This window comes from Pipra filicauda, unplaced genomic scaffold (genome assembly GCF_003945595.2).
Source record: "Pipra filicauda isolate LSUMZ 115617 unplaced genomic scaffold, ASM394559v2 scaffold83_size3615187_pilon, whole genome shotgun sequence".
Lineage (NCBI taxonomy): Eukaryota > Metazoa > Chordata > Aves > Passeriformes > Pipridae > Pipra > Pipra filicauda.
Window position 1 is genome coordinate 432044 of NW_024105020.1, and position 17957 is coordinate 450000.

The 17957-nt window shown below is 38.3% G+C and overlaps 1 long non-coding RNA gene across 10 annotated transcripts in view; it reads right to left on the reverse strand.

The window, feature by feature from the left end:
* Nucleotides 1–17957, reverse strand: part of LOC113999983 — a 262086-nt gene that overhangs the window by 47596 nt on the left and 196533 nt on the right. The window contains exon 1 of one of the 10 annotated variants that reach the window (XR_005566982.1): nt 7820–8120. The exons of the other annotated variants lie outside the window; for them this stretch is intronic. This is a non-coding gene — a long non-coding RNA (uncharacterized LOC113999983). Of the gene's footprint in view, nt 1–7819; nt 8121–17957 lie in introns of those variants that run through there. 10 annotated transcript variants of the gene reach the window in all.

Consider the following 17957-nt stretch of genomic DNA (forward strand, 5'->3'; position numbering starts at 1 on the left):
TGGTGTAACTCATCTGACTCATGTCAGGTATCTATAATGGGGTGATATGAGTCTCACTTTATAAGTGATTATTTCTTCTTAGTGTTTGCCAGCGGAGCACAATAAAATCAGCTCAGATGCAAAGAGTTGTACAGCTATTCCAACTAGCCTACCTAGTTATCTAACAATGAGTGGGTATAGACTATATCTATACTCTATAGATTGAAATGCTCAAATTCAGGTGCTTACAGTGTAGGTGTCTATATGCGATGTAGGATCTCCACTATATCAATGGAGATCTAGCTAGTACATGTGATGAACCCTGGAGAACAATTTAGCTGAGCTGGATCCAAATCCTTCCCCAAGACTGTGGTGTCTTTAGGTGCAGAAAACTCTGGTCATCTAGTTGGTAGGTTGCTGGCCTATACTTTGTTTCATATTGCAACCACTGAACCTACCATGATTACCTTAGTGAATTCTAACATTGGATCTATGGAGTCAGTTAATGGAACTGCTTCTATTGAATAATCAGTTATTTCTTTGATCTTGATGAATTTGGATTATTTGCAGTATAAAAAATATGAAAAGTATGAGCTTTAATGCATACAGAGTACTTTTAGAGACTCATAAGGGCAGTTCACAGTGGGAACACTTTTCTTCCTGGGAGTAACATCCCAGAGAGATATTATGAACTTGAATTTAAACTGACTTGTTCTGCAAGAAGAAAAAAATACTAGTTAAATTGAATGGTGCACCACTTTCACTCTTGTGTGAAGTTAAAGAAACAAACTTTGTGCTAAGAAAAGTATATTAAATCCTAATGCTAGTTAATCCAACTTTCCCTCTTGCACACAAAAGAGATGTTGTTGCCACCCACGCTCCTGCTTGTGTCTGGCACGACCTCCCATAAGTTCCAGGATATAAATCTAGATAAAGATGTCCAAAAAGGAATCATTTACAGAGAAATACACCAGATAGCTTTTCCTTTGGACAAATAATACCTTTCAAGGAACTAGTGAAGAAGTTACACCCTTTTGCTTGGATCATATGTGATAAAGTCATAACTTCATATTCATTTATTTTTCCCAAACAAATGTGACACCCATCCGTGAGCTTGAAAACTATAGTCCTTGAACTCTGTTACTTTCCTAAACTTTTCCCAGCTCCTTTAAGTAGGCTATATTTTTTTTTCCTCTCCTGCTAGATTTTGGAGACCATCACTGACATTCTTTTGATGAAAGCAGGTTGGGTATTTTGGTCCCTGGGCTTCTCTGTTTCAGTCTTTGGAGGAGGAGCTTTCACATCAGAAAACTCATGTTTTTTAAAGCAGAAAGTATCCACTTGACCATTTCACCTTCTTTCAAGGTAGGGTGGAGGAAGATATTGGCTGTGGACCACAGTATACTTGTGTGCTTAGCAGTCAGCCTCTGCTTTATCTGCACTAATACTGTTGTTCTGGAGAAGCAAAAGGGAAGGAGTTCAAACAGTTATCTCAATATGTTTACAATAGGTCTTTTGTAACCCAAAAAGTAGCATGTACACACCAGAGGACAGTCGAGATACTGTATGCTTTACAACAGCTGGTGAGACATATTCTGCCTGTAAGAATTTTCCTGGATTTAACAGCCATCCAGAATTATATAATTCCTCAGAAATGTGAGGTTAAGAATAGCCAAATAGAAAAATAGGGTAGTAGGTTACAAACAGAGCATGTTTAAAGCTTGACTTTAGCTGACATTATACATCTTTGCCCTTTTACTACATATTGCTCACAAGGCCTCAATAATATTTTAGGTGTATAGTGTAGATATCACGCAAAACCTGCTGTATAGGCACACGCAAACACTTCCCCTTGCCACCACTTCAGCCATACAGATATGTACAAAGGTAATACCATAGTTATTCATATCTTACAACAATCATAAATGGAAGTCTGCACAACAGAAAAAACCTGTGTCCATATTAGTGGATAGTTAAGGCTAGCTTTACTTGGATATTTTCAATTTACTCTGAATTATGGGATATCAGACATGATCTTCTTTATTTTGGATCTGTTCTAGCTCCTATGAAATCAATTGAAAAAGTCCTACTAAATTAGGTGTTCATAGGAAGGGGAAGTTGCATAAAGACATATATATACATTCTACATTGTAAAATGTCGCTTATATATTCTCTACTCACCACTTGAAGCAATTTTATTCACAAATCTGAAGAAATTCCTCCTCATAAGTTAAAAATAAAACTGATGTGAATTGTACTTTTCTGAAGACAAAATGAGAAGTTAAAAAGAACCCACCTTACAGGGATACATGTGTGCGTGCATATATGTGCATTTGTGTGCGTTTGCTCATATTTTTAAAAGAAACGTAATTTATGCCTCCTTTATCTCAGCAGGCTGTCTGGCGTGGGATGAAAACATTGTCATATGCACGTAAGACATGGGGAAAATGTACCCAACTGGCCTGTGTTTTCTCATCTGTTACAGATTTAAGATCTTTAGCTCCACACATTTCAAATTTCTCAAAACCTGAAAACCAAAGAGCAAGAACCATGCACAGGAGAAAATCTCCTTTTATCACACTGGGATTATTTTTCTATCCCAGGTGCTTGAGCCTGGGCTTTCTCTTAGTCTAATTGATAACCGTTGGGCTCCTCCCCTTAACCCACTGACTTTTGTGCATTCCCTTCCCGGGTGACTACTGTTTCACTGTTCTACCTCATTCACTTATGGTTGACCTGGAGCTCCTGGGTTAAGCTTCCCCGCTGGTATTCAACCTCAGACCTTATTATTGTTCTACTCATCTGACCTCTGATACACTAAATTCTAACAAGGTGATCTGAAAAAAATCACTCATTTTTTCTGTGTGGTTTCATGGCTCGTCTTTTTACCGCTCTTGGCTGATGTTCTTTTCTCCACTTCAGACCACCAAGTGCTCTGCTTTAGTTTGTCAATTTATAGTGCTGTCATGGTTTCAAATGCTGTGACCATTGTGTAGAATGTACTCTCCTGACCTCTGAAGCAACTTTCTGTATTTCAATTGTTAACTCATTAGAGTTTGGAAGAACAGCTGAAAAGAGAATGGCCTTTTTCCCACAATTACTTCCAATGAGATGCTTGAAGAGTCATCACAGTCCAGGATTAAGAGAAATCAAGGGGATGCTGCTAGAAATTAGCCCCAGTTATTTTACATTCTTGCCTAAAGGAAACAAACAAAACCCCTCAATCTCCAAACAATACTGATGTTGTCTTCATCAGTTCATCACCAAGATTCAAGATAAAGAATATTAATAAAGCTAGTAATGAAAAGACGATTTTCTGATTTGGATAATTCAAGTACTTTGCCAACGTATTCCAAAATACAGACAAAATATGTTTTTTAACATAATTGTCATATTTTATTACTTTCACTTCTCCCAATCAAGGTTTTCTAATAAATAGTGTTTCAACTCTTCCCCTTTCAAAATGCCTTGGGAAGGGAATAGAGAGGTGAGTGATATCAGCAGATTTTGTCCTGAAGTCAGCTCCCTCTCCAGGTAAGAGTGCAATCATAACAATATTTATTATAAAAAACTAGCATACAAACAAACTCCTTACCTTCCTTCTTTTTACATAAGTGGAGAAATCATTGTTCTCACTGAGCAAATCTAGAGGTGTTTCTGTCATATATGGACAGTTTTCTAGCATTAGCAAGAAATAAATAATTTTCATTCGCTGAATTTTCAGATTCACGCACATTTTATTTCTGAGGTTTCTCTGAGCCACCAGTTTCTAAATAGCAAAAGTAGCCTATGGTTTTGCCATTTAAAATAATTTAACATGGTTTAGCACCTAGCAGTTATAAACACATAACCTCTAGTTACGTGTGCACAATTAAAAAAAGGAAAAAAAATCTATCTTTTCTCCAACATCACAGATGTTTAGATCTACCACAGATTTTGATATCAACGGAATGGGAACTATGTTGAGCTTTAACAAAATATTTAATTTTGAGAGGTGACTTGGTACAGCATTCTCCCAGATAGCACTAATCATGGTTGCACAATTTTCTGGTAACACGAAATACTTGAATGTATTCTTAATTTTTTTTTTTTTTTGTAGGAGAATCATAACAACAACCTCTTGTATTCTTGGAGATCTCATCACAGAATCACAGAATATATTGAATTGGAAGGGACTCACAAGGATTATCAAGTCCAACTCCTACCCCTGCACAGGACCATCCTCAAGAGTCCCGCCATGTGCCTGAGAGTATTGTCTAAATACTTCTTGAACTCTGTCAGACTTGGTGCTGTGACCACTTCCCTGGGGAGCCTGTTCCAGTGCCCAAACACCCTCTGGGTGAAGAATCTTTTTCTAATATCTAACCTAAACCTCCCTTGACACAACTTCAGACCATTTCCTCAGATCCTGTCACTGGTCACTTCAGAGAAAAGATCAGTACTTGCCCCTTCTCTTCCCCTCATGAAGAAGTTGTAGACTGCAGTGAGGTCTCCCCTCAGTCTCCTCTTGTCCCCGCTGAACAGACCAAGTACCCTCAGCTGCTCCTCATACAGCTTCCCCTCAAGGCCCTTCACCACCGTCGCTGCCCTCATTCGGACACTCTCTAATAGCTTAATATCTTTCTTATATTGTGGTGCCCAAAACTGCACACAATATTCAAGGTGAGGCCGCACCAGCGCAGAGCAGAGTGGGACAATCCCCTCCCTTGACTGGCTGGTGATGCTTTGCCTGATGCCCCCCAGGACACGGTTGCCCCTCCTGGCTGCTGACTCATATTCAACTTGGCATTGACCGGGACCCCCAGGTCCCTTTCTATGGCACTGCTTTCCAGCATCTCATTCCCCAGGCTGTACATACATCCAGGATTGCCCCATCCCAGGTGCGGAATCAGACGCTTTCCCTTGTTGAAATTCATCTGGCTGGTGATTGCCCAGTCTTCTCATTTGTTGAGGTATCTCTGCAGGGCCTCCCTCAGCTCCTCTGAGTTTTGCATCATCTGCAAACTTGCTTAGTATCCCTTCCGGTCCTGCCTTCAAGTCATTTATGGAGATGTTGAAGAGCACAGAGCTCAAGATGGAACCCTGTGGAACCCCACTAGTGACTGGTCACCAGTCTGATGTTACCCCATTCACTATTACCCTCTGTGCTTGCCCTTGAGCCAATTGCTCACCCACCAAATGATGTGTTTATCCAGTTGTGTGCTGAACAGTTTGTCCAGAAGGATTCTGTGAGAGACAATATTGAAAGCTTTACTGAAATCCAAAAAGATTGCATCAACTGGCTTCCCTTGATCAACTAGGTGGGTTACATTGTTATAAAGTGTTTCAGAGTACTTTGCAAACACTAATTTAATTTTCACAATTTCCCTGAGAACAAGGATGATGTGGGTGTATCTCTATTGATTTCAATTATCACGATATAGAAATGACCTTTTTATCTCGATACTGTAATAACTTTTTTACAGATGGGTAAATAGAGGTATTGGCTAGCAAGTACCTAATCCAAAAAGCACAGATTAAGTCAGTACAGCCAATGAAATTGGTACCTTATATGTGTTTTTCAGCCCTCTAAATCACTTTCTAATTCTTTCATCATGCTTGATGATTTAATGTTTAACAGTTTTGTTCGGCTTAAGTCCACTTTCTTCAAAAGACTCTCTTGTAAACTATGTGTCTAAACAATATCAGCGTAAGTTTTAAATAATTAAAAAAATAGAAGTTAGTGACTATTTTAACAGAATTAAAATGATAGCATAAAGTGGAAGGAATATAATAATTGTAGAGTTAATACTGCCTAAAAACTGTGGATGCATTTGATTGCCTATGTCAAACACCATTACACTTTTTACTTTAATAGAACAGTAAAGCCAATACTATACAGCAGCTTAAATCAATTTCCCTAGAATGATATTACAGCTGCCAGCTCTTCCAAAGTTGTAGAATATTTCTTTTCTGAAGAGTTAAGGAGCCCTCAAATCTTATTGTTCCATTTAAAAAATATATATTTGAATGGATGATAAGAGGATATCAGAAAGCAATTTGTGTTAGTGTTTGTACAAGCAGTTGCAAAAAAAAAAAACCCAAAAGATGGGTGATTGTGTTGCTGTGCTTCTTCTGCATCATTGTTTTTAACAGATGGTTCGCTATTACAACTGCCTTTACTTTGACAAGACTTTATAACCGTGGAAGTTTAGGTTTTTTGTTTGTTTGCTCTTTTTTCCCCTTGGTGTTGTAATGCACAATTCACATTTTAAAAGTTTATGCGGGTTACTTTGTCAGTGCTTTGAATCTCAGTTAATTCTGGTCTCTTATGGTGCTGGGATAGTAAATCTGTGCTTGATCTGGACCAAACGTATTTTGATTGTAAATAGAAAGTCTTCTTTTATGAGGATGTTCACTTCACAGCTTGAGCAGTGTAATTTTTATACAGGTCTCAGCAATCAATAAAAAAGCCACAGGAGGAATGATTTATCTTGTTGGTTACAGAGACTGTCACTGAGAGAAATTGTAAAAGATCAATTTACACAACCTGGTGTGAGAACGTTATTGATATAACACGGCTGATCAGTTTCTGGTAGTCTATGGGCAGACAGAGAGAGAGCCCTGCCCTCGGATAGGGCCACTCACCAAGATCTTAATAGACTCGCTGGTCCATAAAATGGACGTGAAGCCAATGAAGGGCAAGATTCTGCGTGCTCGTGGTACACTGACTGGCCTGCAGGAAAATGGATTGGCTCAGCTCCGATTAGTTAGTTAAGCAATGTCATGCATCCTCCCTTTTTTTTTTTTGTTGCTTTTTTCTACTTCTTCCCCCTGCTCCCCCTCCTACTGTGAGAACTGTTCACTTGGAGGCTCACTGCCTTAATTACAAAGGGCCCTTTTAACTACAGGTCACAGGAGTTGGCTCACTTGACAGGAAATAAGGAAACAAGCTACCTTCCTGGAAAAAAAAAAAAAAGAAAAAAAAAGAAAATCAAACTTCCACTCCTCAAATTAGTTAAATGAAGCTTATCAGCACTTGTTAGTTGATACTTTGGCAGTCTCTTAATTGCAGCTAGTACATTAAGTTATGTTATAACCAGCAGGACATATGATCAAAAAATAAATAAATCTACGGATATGCCACATGGCATGTGTTGGTGGAGAAAACAAAGTAAGAACAATGTTCATGTTTGCTGTGACTATCACAGCACAAAAGACATTTATAGGCTATTTTCTTCCTTTTTCCGTAGAATTAAATTACATTATAACTGAAGGCATTTGTTTGGATCAGAAAAGAAGTTCTCTATACAATGAGATTAGAAAGGTTCTTGTGTCTTAATAAAAATTGACATTGACTACTCTGTTGATATAAACAATCTGTACCTATGGATGTTATACATACAGCTTTTAACATACTTTTCCTGACATATACTCTCCATTATATTTTTTTATTTACAGACAATAATTTCTTACTGTTATTACTGGAGGGAAAGAGAAGAACATTAGCAATGTTAAGAAACCCCACGGCAGTGGTTTCTCCTTTGTAGGAAGTGACTCCACTGTATAACTGCTAGCAAAATAAAGGATCCAAAGGCACATCAAGGGGAAAAAACTGTTTTCATGTGTTTAACCTGTTAATTATAGCAATCTACACTACAGTGTAAGTATTGTAACCTGGAATGGGAAACGGGTGTTAGAAAGAATGAGCTGACTAAGACAAAAATGATTAAATCCACACTTTGAATGGATTTTCATGTGTAATTTGAGCTACACATTCTTAAGTTGTTTCATTTTCGCATTTCTGTACTCATCAGCACATAGCAAAGTGAAAGACTAGCTGAAACGAATGTTTTCTTACCTTCATCTGCTGGAGTATTTTAAATACTTCTCAAAGACTGAAAGATGTGTTCTCCTGGACCCATAATATGTGCTTTAAGATGTGTTTTATGCTTAATATGAAGTAATATTTTGAAATCCTAGGCATCCCAACAATATTGGGGTTTTTTATCTATGGAAAAACACATACAAAGGCAATGTTACTTTCATACTACTGAATATTCCAGTGCCTATTAGTTATTTTTGTCTTTTCATAAGCCTGAACTAGCCAACAGGCCTCTCACTGTGTTCATGACATGTCCTGAGCACAGACAAATGCGTCACATCCCACCCTCCCCTGCCTCCCCCCGCCCCCCCTCCATTCCTGCTCCAGTTTCTTCAGGTCTGAAAGTCAGATTCTTTATTCTGAAAATGGATGGAGTTCAAGTGCTGTCCCTCTTCCTATGTCTTTCTGCATTCAAAACAAAAAAGAGATAAAGGAGGGTGAAGAAATGGAGCTTGTGAATCCCAGGGAGAGAAGTGGTTGAACAAAGATAATGGTGATAGCCAGATGGGGATGATTACAGCTAGAAGAATCCAGGGCTAGCAGAGAAAGAACGACCGGAGGGAACCTGCTCTTAGTATGTTGTCCACATGCTGAAGTGACTTAATATTATTCTACATCCACATATGCTAGTAACCCCTCAAGCACACAGACTTCTGGAGTGTGTGGTAGCCTGGTTAAGCTGTGGGTCTTTTTTTCCACTTGCAGAAAGAAGTAGCTCCCACTTCTGTGGATATCGAACGAGGTGCAAGGATGACCATAGTACCTCTTGCCCCATCTTATTCATCCTTGATTGTGTTCTACACCCAGTTTGGTAATGAATAGCTGTTTATGCCATGTTTTCAAGTGCTAGGTGAGCAGACGAAGAGTTGCTTTCTCTCTGCAGCTGCCAAACCACTCACAGCCTCAGGCAGTCAGCAATCATTAGCTAGCCATGTTCCTCCCCTGCCCTTCTCATAATGAACTTGGGCTCTTCCCAGCACTCAAACAAATGCTATCCCTCTGTCCTACACATTGATGTTACCTGTGCAGAGCAAGCCTGGGCATGCTGCCATGAGCTCTCTCAAGTATGATGATCATCTCCTTTTCTGCTTTCAAGGCTGCTACTAAATGTACACCATACTCCCTTATTCAGATGCTGACAATTCCGGTGACTATCCCTCAAATTAGTAGCTCCCTGGAATTGCAGAAAAACATACTGAGGAAGCCCTTCACCAAGATTTTCCCTGATTCATTGGAGGGGCAGCTGGTAAAAACACTCCGTTGTTAAAGCCTTTCTATTATAGAAAATCCCTGTGACCTTTTATTTTGAGAATCTCTCACATTTCTGTTGTTTGTAGAAGGTGTTTGATATTCAGCAGGGGAAATACCCTCGGGCCACAGAAGTGTCTTCTCTTTGTCCCATAAAATTCCATTTAGGATGCAAAGTGACAAAAATTGCTATTATCCTTCTTTTATTTTTATCTCTTGGGAAAACACTGCTAGGCTCCAAGCCGCAGGCCAAGCTTTCACTGACACTGCCAACACCAAGAGACACAGACTGGACCAGCTGAATACAAGAAAATGGAAAGGTAAGTGGAGAAGAGGACAAGTCTGTGATCTTACATTATAAAAAGTTCCCAAGTGAGCAATTCCCATTCCAACCCACCCCCTAAAATCCTTAGTTTAAGGGGTAGGAGTAAGGTAATCCAGACTAGGCTTCTTGACACTGTAGACTCAAGATGTTTTCCTCATTCACACGAACACAAACACACACAAAAGCACCTTTCCTCAGCTAATGTGCATCTGTAAAGTTAAAGGTCTTGATTATTTTAGAAACAGTATCCTGAACTGCAATGCAGAAGGTTCGAGATTCATGTGTAACTTCTGACACCAGAAATAAGAAGGAGTATTAAAGTAATTCACAGCAGAGTTACCTTCAAATTAAATTTTCGGTGGTTGCAATAGCTAGTACTTGAGAGCTAAGAAACTCCTCTGAACCCTTCTTTAGCCTCTTTTACATGAATATATCCTGGTGCAAATGTATGTTACATATGATCATTCTACATTTTCTAATTGATTCTGTCTAAATCAGTATTCAGGGTGGAGCTGTTCAGGGGGTAGGAGAAGGTCAGCACATACAACTGAAAGGTTGATATTTTAGTCTTATGTGCTTGATTTTACAGTCCAAGTAATTATTTTCACCTAGCAATTTGTGAACCTGGAGTTCAATATGTTCTTATACTCAGAAATAATGTATGCCATCCACTAAAGTCAATCTTAGGTCATTCCTTTGTTAAAAAATTACAAGATTTAAGCATTTCCAAGAGCTACCTAGAACCCATGACAGCCACAGAATCTATATCATTAGTGTAAGCTGTGAATTCAGTCACTGAAGGTATTGCACACTCTTAGATTTTACTTCTTATGCAGAGAGATCCTGCTCAAGACTTTACTGAAGAATGTTCTGTTCCCTGGAACAAAAATCTAGAATTTGCTTCTTCATCATTTAGCATAGATATATACTGATCACTGTGTTCAACTATTAATTTTATCCAGGACTCAAAATCATCAGATTTTGGAGAGGAATCCCTGGCTCCACACACACACACACACACACGTATTAAGAGGACCATATTCAGCTTCAAACCAAACTTTTCATAATTAGAGTTGGGTGACAAATAAATTTCTAGTTTAGAGGTATTTGGGGCTTAATTTTATTACAATTCAGAGATAAGCAATATTTTGCTTTCAGAATTTCTCATGATAATGGAATTCAGAGATATTTTTGAACTCTCCTAGGGGTTTGTGAAATTGAGTATGCTCTCAGGAACTTGGCAGCTGATGGGTAAACCTGATATGGTTCTTGCTAACTTCACTTTGGCTCACTCCAGAATAGCAGTGGCTTAAAGACTCATACACAAACCTTAAAATGTTTTTAACCTAATGTAGAAATCTTTACTTGTGTGATATAAAGGTCCCTAATATCTATATTTGGAAGAATAGACTAGCTTCTTCAATACTTTATTATGGTAGCTTTTTAGTGAGGTTACTGCTAGAACAAAAATGTGAACTGAATTTCTAATGTCTAAATGCACTTAAGAATTCCAGCTAAGATGTTCTTCTGTGGCATGGGGAGCCACGGAGCACTGTGCCAAGCCTTGTAGGAACATGCCTCCTCCAACTTACTATTTGTTTCCTGCAGGGAAAGGGCTAAGAATGTGCAGCAAACCCTGAGCCCCAGCCATGCTGACACTCAGCACAATGTGTCAGCACTGCGTTAAACAGATAAACTGGGGCTCTGGTGATTACTCCACCTCTTACTGCCAATTAAAAAGGCACAAAGCTGGAGACATCAGGGCAGAGGCTCAGAAGCAACGCTGCTTGGAGGATCACTCAGTGGATATAAAGAGGGCAGAAATCAATTTTATTAATTGCAGGGATACCATGAGATCTATATCACCACTCTTTTGGAAATGAAATGCAGGTAAATGTAACCAGCTGAAATGAAGGCATTACCAACTTGTGTCACTTATTCATAAGACATGTATGAATAAAAATATCTCAGGTGGAATTTAGAACAGCTATCAGTAACTGCTGTTCAAATCATCTTGTCTCTTTCCCCAAAAATTTTGTTTTTCTTTGGCAAATGCAGTTTTTCAAAGTGAATTTGAATTATGATGTACTGTGCACTCATGTTTCTGTGTTACTTCTGTTTTATGGCATTGCTGGTGAATTTGGGTGAGATTCACCTGACTGAAGGTAAACTTGTTTTAGGTGCCCAAATTTAGGACAAAATGCATTATGTCTCAACACTGTCTTCTCCCTTCCATCCAGGAGCCAAAGTTAGTGAGGTATAGAAGGCTGCATCTGTGTTATCTCAAAAGCAGAGTATTAGTGTCCACCTGAGTGCTCTTTAAAGGCTTAAGTTTTACCAGTATCACAAACCATGAGGTAGTGAAGGCATAGGGTCTTGGTGCTGGTGATTTAACTCCTGGCAGACAAGTTCTGCTGCTAACGCAGATAATTTATGGAATTTTTGTCCTCATGTTTGCTTCCAGTTTATGTGTATTTTCTTTTGAAACTAACTTAGCTTTAAATACCTTTTATTCATAGAACTTGTTTTGATACCAGCATTCATATCTTTCCGATTAAAATGTTCTAACCTAGAAAATGTAAGCTTTTTGGTTGGATTGTTGGGTTTCGGCTTGTTTTTAATCTGGATGCTTGAAGTTAATTTCTCTTTGGAAGAAGTCTTTTCCCAGCACACTTGGCTGTACATAGCCAGTGTTTACAAGGTGCACTTAAATTGAAATATCAAAGAGAACTGTTGAAATGACGTGCTTACAAAATGTGTGCAATTATCTGCTATTAACTCATCTGGAATCCTGTGATGAGCAAACTATGATTTTCAATGTGTCATTACATTGTTGCATCAATGGGCTGTTCAACAGCTCAATTTAAAAAATACTCAAGAAATAATCATTATAAGAGGTAATCCTTCCAATTTGATTCAAATAAATCTGTTCCAACATTAGGCTGACATGATCATGGATCTCATGAGGTTTCAGTGCTTTGTTTGCACTTGCTTTACAGTATTTACTGCTGATTTTGTTGTTGCATGTTTTATTTTTGATAAGACATCTCGGATTCTGTTTTCTAATTACATAGAGAAGAATGAGGGATAATGTTACCATTCCTGATTTCTTGCTTTAAGCTACAATGACATGATGATGTCCTTCATACAGTGTCAAAGTGCTTGTTGTTACAATATTTTTATCCTGTGGATAATTTTGCCACTCCTGGTGGCCGTTCAGCTGGACTTACTCCCTTCTAGCACTGAAAAAGTAGACCTGTTTTTTGGTTTTGATTGGCAGCCAGTTAGTGTAGGAAATGGTCAGTAGTGTTCTGGAGCTATTATTTACTGTGGCTTTCTTCTTTTTCTATGTAATAGACAGGTGCTTAGAAAAATTTGTCTTGCAGAGGAAACTATGAAGCATGTTAACTATGTAAGTATACTCAAAAATTTCTATATTTAACAATATCGCTTTCTTTCCACTGTTTTTTTTACTTTAAAAAAGGATTCTGTAAAATGGTTTCCAAATTTCACTACAGTCAGAAATAATTGTAAGATTCTCTCTCTTTTTTTTTTTTTCCATAACAACATATTGTTGCCTTGTGACTTAGGACCTTTAGCTATCGGACACTCAGTTTGCAGAAGTTTGTACTCATGTTTTAAGTTCTACATAAACTTAAAAATATTTAAGTATTCTTGCTTATGTAGGGATTTTAGTTCTTGCTAATCACTTGTGGTAACTACAATGTAACTGTAACAACTGCATTTTGCATACGTTGGCTCTCTCCTCTGTAAACATTGGATGTGCAAACATCCAATTGTTTTGGCCAGAAACAGACTGTATTTCAGTGTATCAGATGATGAAAAGCATGAAGAGGCTCCTAGCAGGTGAATATGTGCTGGTGCATGTGTGTGGGAAGATAATGCCAGCAATTGTTAGGGGTGAGGAATTAGCCACCAGTAGTTTGTGTGATGCAGTAGGTGGGAAGAGTCAGCTTACTGAAGTATGAGAAAGGCAGTGAAATGGGATGCTCTAGCAGTTGTCTGTGAGCTGGAGGTTATGATAAGGTGGGTGGAAGAGAGAAAAGAAGAATGAGGGAAGCGCTAAAAAAAGAAAAAAATGCAGATGAAGAAAAGAAAAAGTCCAAGGTACAAAAAAGAGCAGAAGTAGAGATACTACATGAACTGCCTGTAGCATCAACGATAGACAAAGAAAAGACAGAATACACTGGTCATCTATATTTCTAGGAGATCAAGTGCAGCCAGGTGAAAACTGCACAACAATGTATCCTATTAGATAGCATTGAATAGTACACTTCTACAATGAAAACATGTCTTTGTGTTGGAGAGTGTGTTGAGTTGTGAAACTGTCTGAGATAAATGATGAAGAGCAGCCCGTACTGATCTGGTGCAAATAGAACTTTAGACGTCAGGTAAAGAGTATCAACAGGAATAAGTGACAAAATAAAAAGTAAAAACAAAAACAAAAACAAAAACAAAACCAAAACAAAAAAAAAAAAAAAAAAAAAAAAAAAAAAAAAAAAAAGAAGAAATTTTCCAATTCAAAATGTCACATCCTTCCAAGACATTCCTGTGCAAGGAAAACACCATGAAATACTCCAGGCTGTCACCATTTTAAACACTGACAATTCCTCAACTATTTCCTGTGCGAACGCTGGGTGCACAGTAAACACAAAGATGCCCGGTTCACTCATCCAAGTGGACCAAGTGACCATGAAGATGTGTGCTACATGTGTTTATTTGGAAAGATGGAATAGAGTGTCTGTAAAATCACACCCAGCTTTCTGCATGTCATCTTTCTTGTCCAAGGTGACAATCCCTCCACAACATAAATTATCAAGGATTGGCCTCCTATTGAGGATGCTAATGGGGTGTAGGTGCAACTGTTTGAAGAACAGTTCTAACATAACGAAGTAATGCAGGTGTTTAAATTGCTAAAGTACTCACAGAGGAACTGCACTTGCCAAGAACAGGCAGAGGTACACGGATATGTAATTTGTGACTGCATGAACAAATACCTGGTAGAGACCCTTTTAATAATTTACTACTGCATCTATGCAACGAAGTGTCTTACATGGAGAACAGCAACCAAGCATGAAACTGCAAAAAGAAGGAACCGGCTACTCAAGAAAGGCTTAGTTGTCTAGGAGGAAAGCTTTGCCTACTATTTTTTTGCTGAGTCCCCTTCCCAGGCTGTGCGTAAGGGAGATTTTTAGGGACTTCTCCAGTTATCAAAAAATTCGATGGCTCTGTAGTTTCAAAAGTACCCATATGTCTTTTGCCATGAAATTCAGGAGCAGAAACTATGCTTGCTGGAGCCATCTACCACCCCAGTGTCTCACTGTGCTCACAAATATATCCCAGGGAATCATACTTCGGTCTTAATGAAAACAGGGAAGAGAGGTTGAATTGTTTTAGAGCCTGTAAGAAAACATATAGATTTTATCCTCTAGAGTGTTTGTTCTCATTCAGCGCAGGCTATTGGTGAAAGAAGGTTCTTTCTGCTGAATGATGGCCATTCAGTTGTTTATGTGAAGTGAATCTGGTAGTCTCAGATGAATGTATAGGAATGGATATGCACCACCAAAACTGAGGGTGTTAGTTCTCAAAGGTAACTCCTGTAGGGACAGAGAACTGCAGCAACCTCTGCAAACACGTGCAGGGATGCCTGCAGGTCTGAGGTTCAGAGGGCAGCACAATCCGCCTTGTTGCCTGTGATTATTTGCTTTATGCACAAATGGCTACTTAAATATTCAACTATGTGGTGTTATTCTGTCTTTCTGTTTTCATAACATTAAGTATGTTTCTTCTCCTTTACCATCATTCATTTTCCTCTTGTGAAACAGCAGTGTGGTGAGGTCAGGTACATTTTGGCAGTCCCAGAAGAATCAGTGCCCTCATTCATAAGCTGTGATTACTGTCCTGGGGAAATGAGACTGACTTATATTTGTGGACATAAAGATCTGGTAACAGTGACTGAAGCAAAGTTTAAGAAATACATTTTTAAAAAAAGAATGATAAAGGGTTTTTTATTTTGCTCTTTGCTTTGAAAGCAGTAGAGTGAAATGGCTCCATTTAAAAACAAAAACTGCATAATGATGTTTCTATCTCAAAATAAATCTTCCATTAATAAGGACCATTGGTAGTGTAGTTAGAGAGGTCAAAACTTTCTAACCTCCATGGTCCAAAAAAAAAATAAATTAAAACAACAAGAGAATTTAAAGTTCTTTTTGGGAATAAAAGAGAAGAAGGAGCAGGAGGAGGAGGGGGAGAAACAAAAGAGAAACTCTGTCTTTCAGTTCCAATAGTTCTTGATGTTTAAAATCTCTGAAGTTTTCTTATATGTTATGAAAAGCTACAAATTTATCTTTTGCCATTTTCCCAAGGGAAGCTGACCCAAATCCACCAGCAGCAGTTGAAACGGTTTTTCCAAGCTTTATCAAATGGCCCCAACAGAGACCAGCTTAAAATTAAAAGCTTCCCCTACCAGAGGGAATATATGTGACTTTAATAACTGAAATGTGTTTTTACTTTCTATTACAGGGGTCAAAAGGTTTCTAAACAAACCAAATTTATCAATTATTTAGAGCTGATTTCTTCAGAAGTGGTATTTCTAAGATATTATTTGGTGGATAAATTCAATGTTCTAAGGCCAGCAGCAGCATTTTATTCATAACAAATTTCTCCTAAACTGAATTTGCTGGGGCAACTTAATTTCCACTATCGTGTTTGCACTGTAGAAATATCAACTGAAGTGTTATAGGGCCTAACTAGTGGGCTTTTCAAAGAGAAATTCCATATAAGCATGCTTATTCAGCACCACCCTGCTTGCCATTTATTGCTTAAGAAATGAACTGGTACATTGTGTCTGCAGTAGAATTTCTTTAGCTGCTGAAATATCCTTAAAAACCACAAGGCACCTTTAAAGTCAGGAAACAATATCTTAAACTACATTCTCACCCTTGCAGCAAAATAAAATAAGATAACTGTCAGAAGTTTTGTTAAAGACATTTTAAAATGAAGGATCCATACACATGCCTGCATAGATGCACATATTTTCTTAGCTTTCTCTAAGAAGTGAGCACTTTACTTAGGTTGTTGCGGAAGGGAATTAACAGTAAATTTAGAAAGAGACCATTCTTAATACCTAATAGGCTCCACTGACCATGTAAATACTCTGTTTGTTATACATTAGCTAAACATACGTTGGGTTTCTGCCCAAAGTCTGCCATTTGGTGCAGGCAGAAGATGTTAGAGAACACTTCATAAATTCATGTGGAGCCCTGTTAAATGAAACCAACCATCCAAGAGCTGACATTCTGCCATCTTTAAAATAGCTACCTCTCTTGTAGTAAAACATCAGGTTTATTTATGAAAGCAAATATGAAGTAGCAATGCAATCAAGGTGTTATGGAGGGTGGTTTTGTTTTTTTTGGTTTTTTTTTTGTGTGGAGTTTTTTTTTTTTTGAGAAAGAATCTATTAATAAACAAAAATGTCTTGAATAGGTTCTTATTTATACTTGAAAAAATTTCCTTCCTGAAAAATCACATTAAGGAAGAGTGAAAATATAATTTTGTGACCACTGAAAATAGTGCCTTTCTCTTATCAATACATGCTTTAAGAAATATGAGTTATTACCGCCAGTGAAGAACAAATAGGTAAAAGCTCTTCCTCTCTCTTCTCCCTTTCTTTGCCTTTGAGGCAAAAGAATTCTGCTCAAGCATAAGAGATTGGCAGAAAATGTTCAAAGTGAGCCAAATTTGAGTGAGACCTGGCTAGTAAGGTGTTGAGGAGCTTTTTACCTACAGGGGACTGACTCTGCTTCCATTTCATTTCTGGCTCAGATTATTACTCAAGTTTTGAGATGGCTTGAGGATGTTGTCAGATGAGGTCTTGAGGTTTGGTTTGTGGAATCTGTGCCCTGAAAAGGTCAGATTTCAACTTGAAGGAATGCCATGCTGAGATTGAACATGCTTCTGAGTACAAGGTGATAGTAAGCAATGAAACAGGTAACATGACCTTTAAGTCATGGTCAGCCAGGAACTGGAAGGATATCGTTCTACATCCAAAGTATCCACATGTCTGCATGACCTTCCCCTGCCCAGGGTTAGAAGGGAGTTGAATTAGAAGTTCATTTTTGGCCCATTACTGACAGTGATTCAAAGTTGTGTAATGGTGCTTATCCTATAGCTTGCATGAAATGAGCGGATGAGCACCAAAGTCACCACATTACTGCCAGACTTGTCTTTAATGACTGTCAGACTTGTTTTCAAGCCTTGTTCTGCACTGGCTTTTCTTTGCTGGGGTCTTTGTTACCAGAGAAACAAAAAAAGGGAACAGTAGGTATGGCTGTGAAAATGTAAATGTGATAATGAGGGAAGTCTGGCAGATTTGTTGCTGAAAGGAGCCTTTCAAGGCCTTGGATGGTGGTACAACTTCAGATCACTCCCTGGATATTTCAAACGCCCTTCTGGAGCATAGGGCGAGAAGAATCATTTGCATTTGCTCCTTCAGAGTCATGAATGCCTTAGGCAACCTTA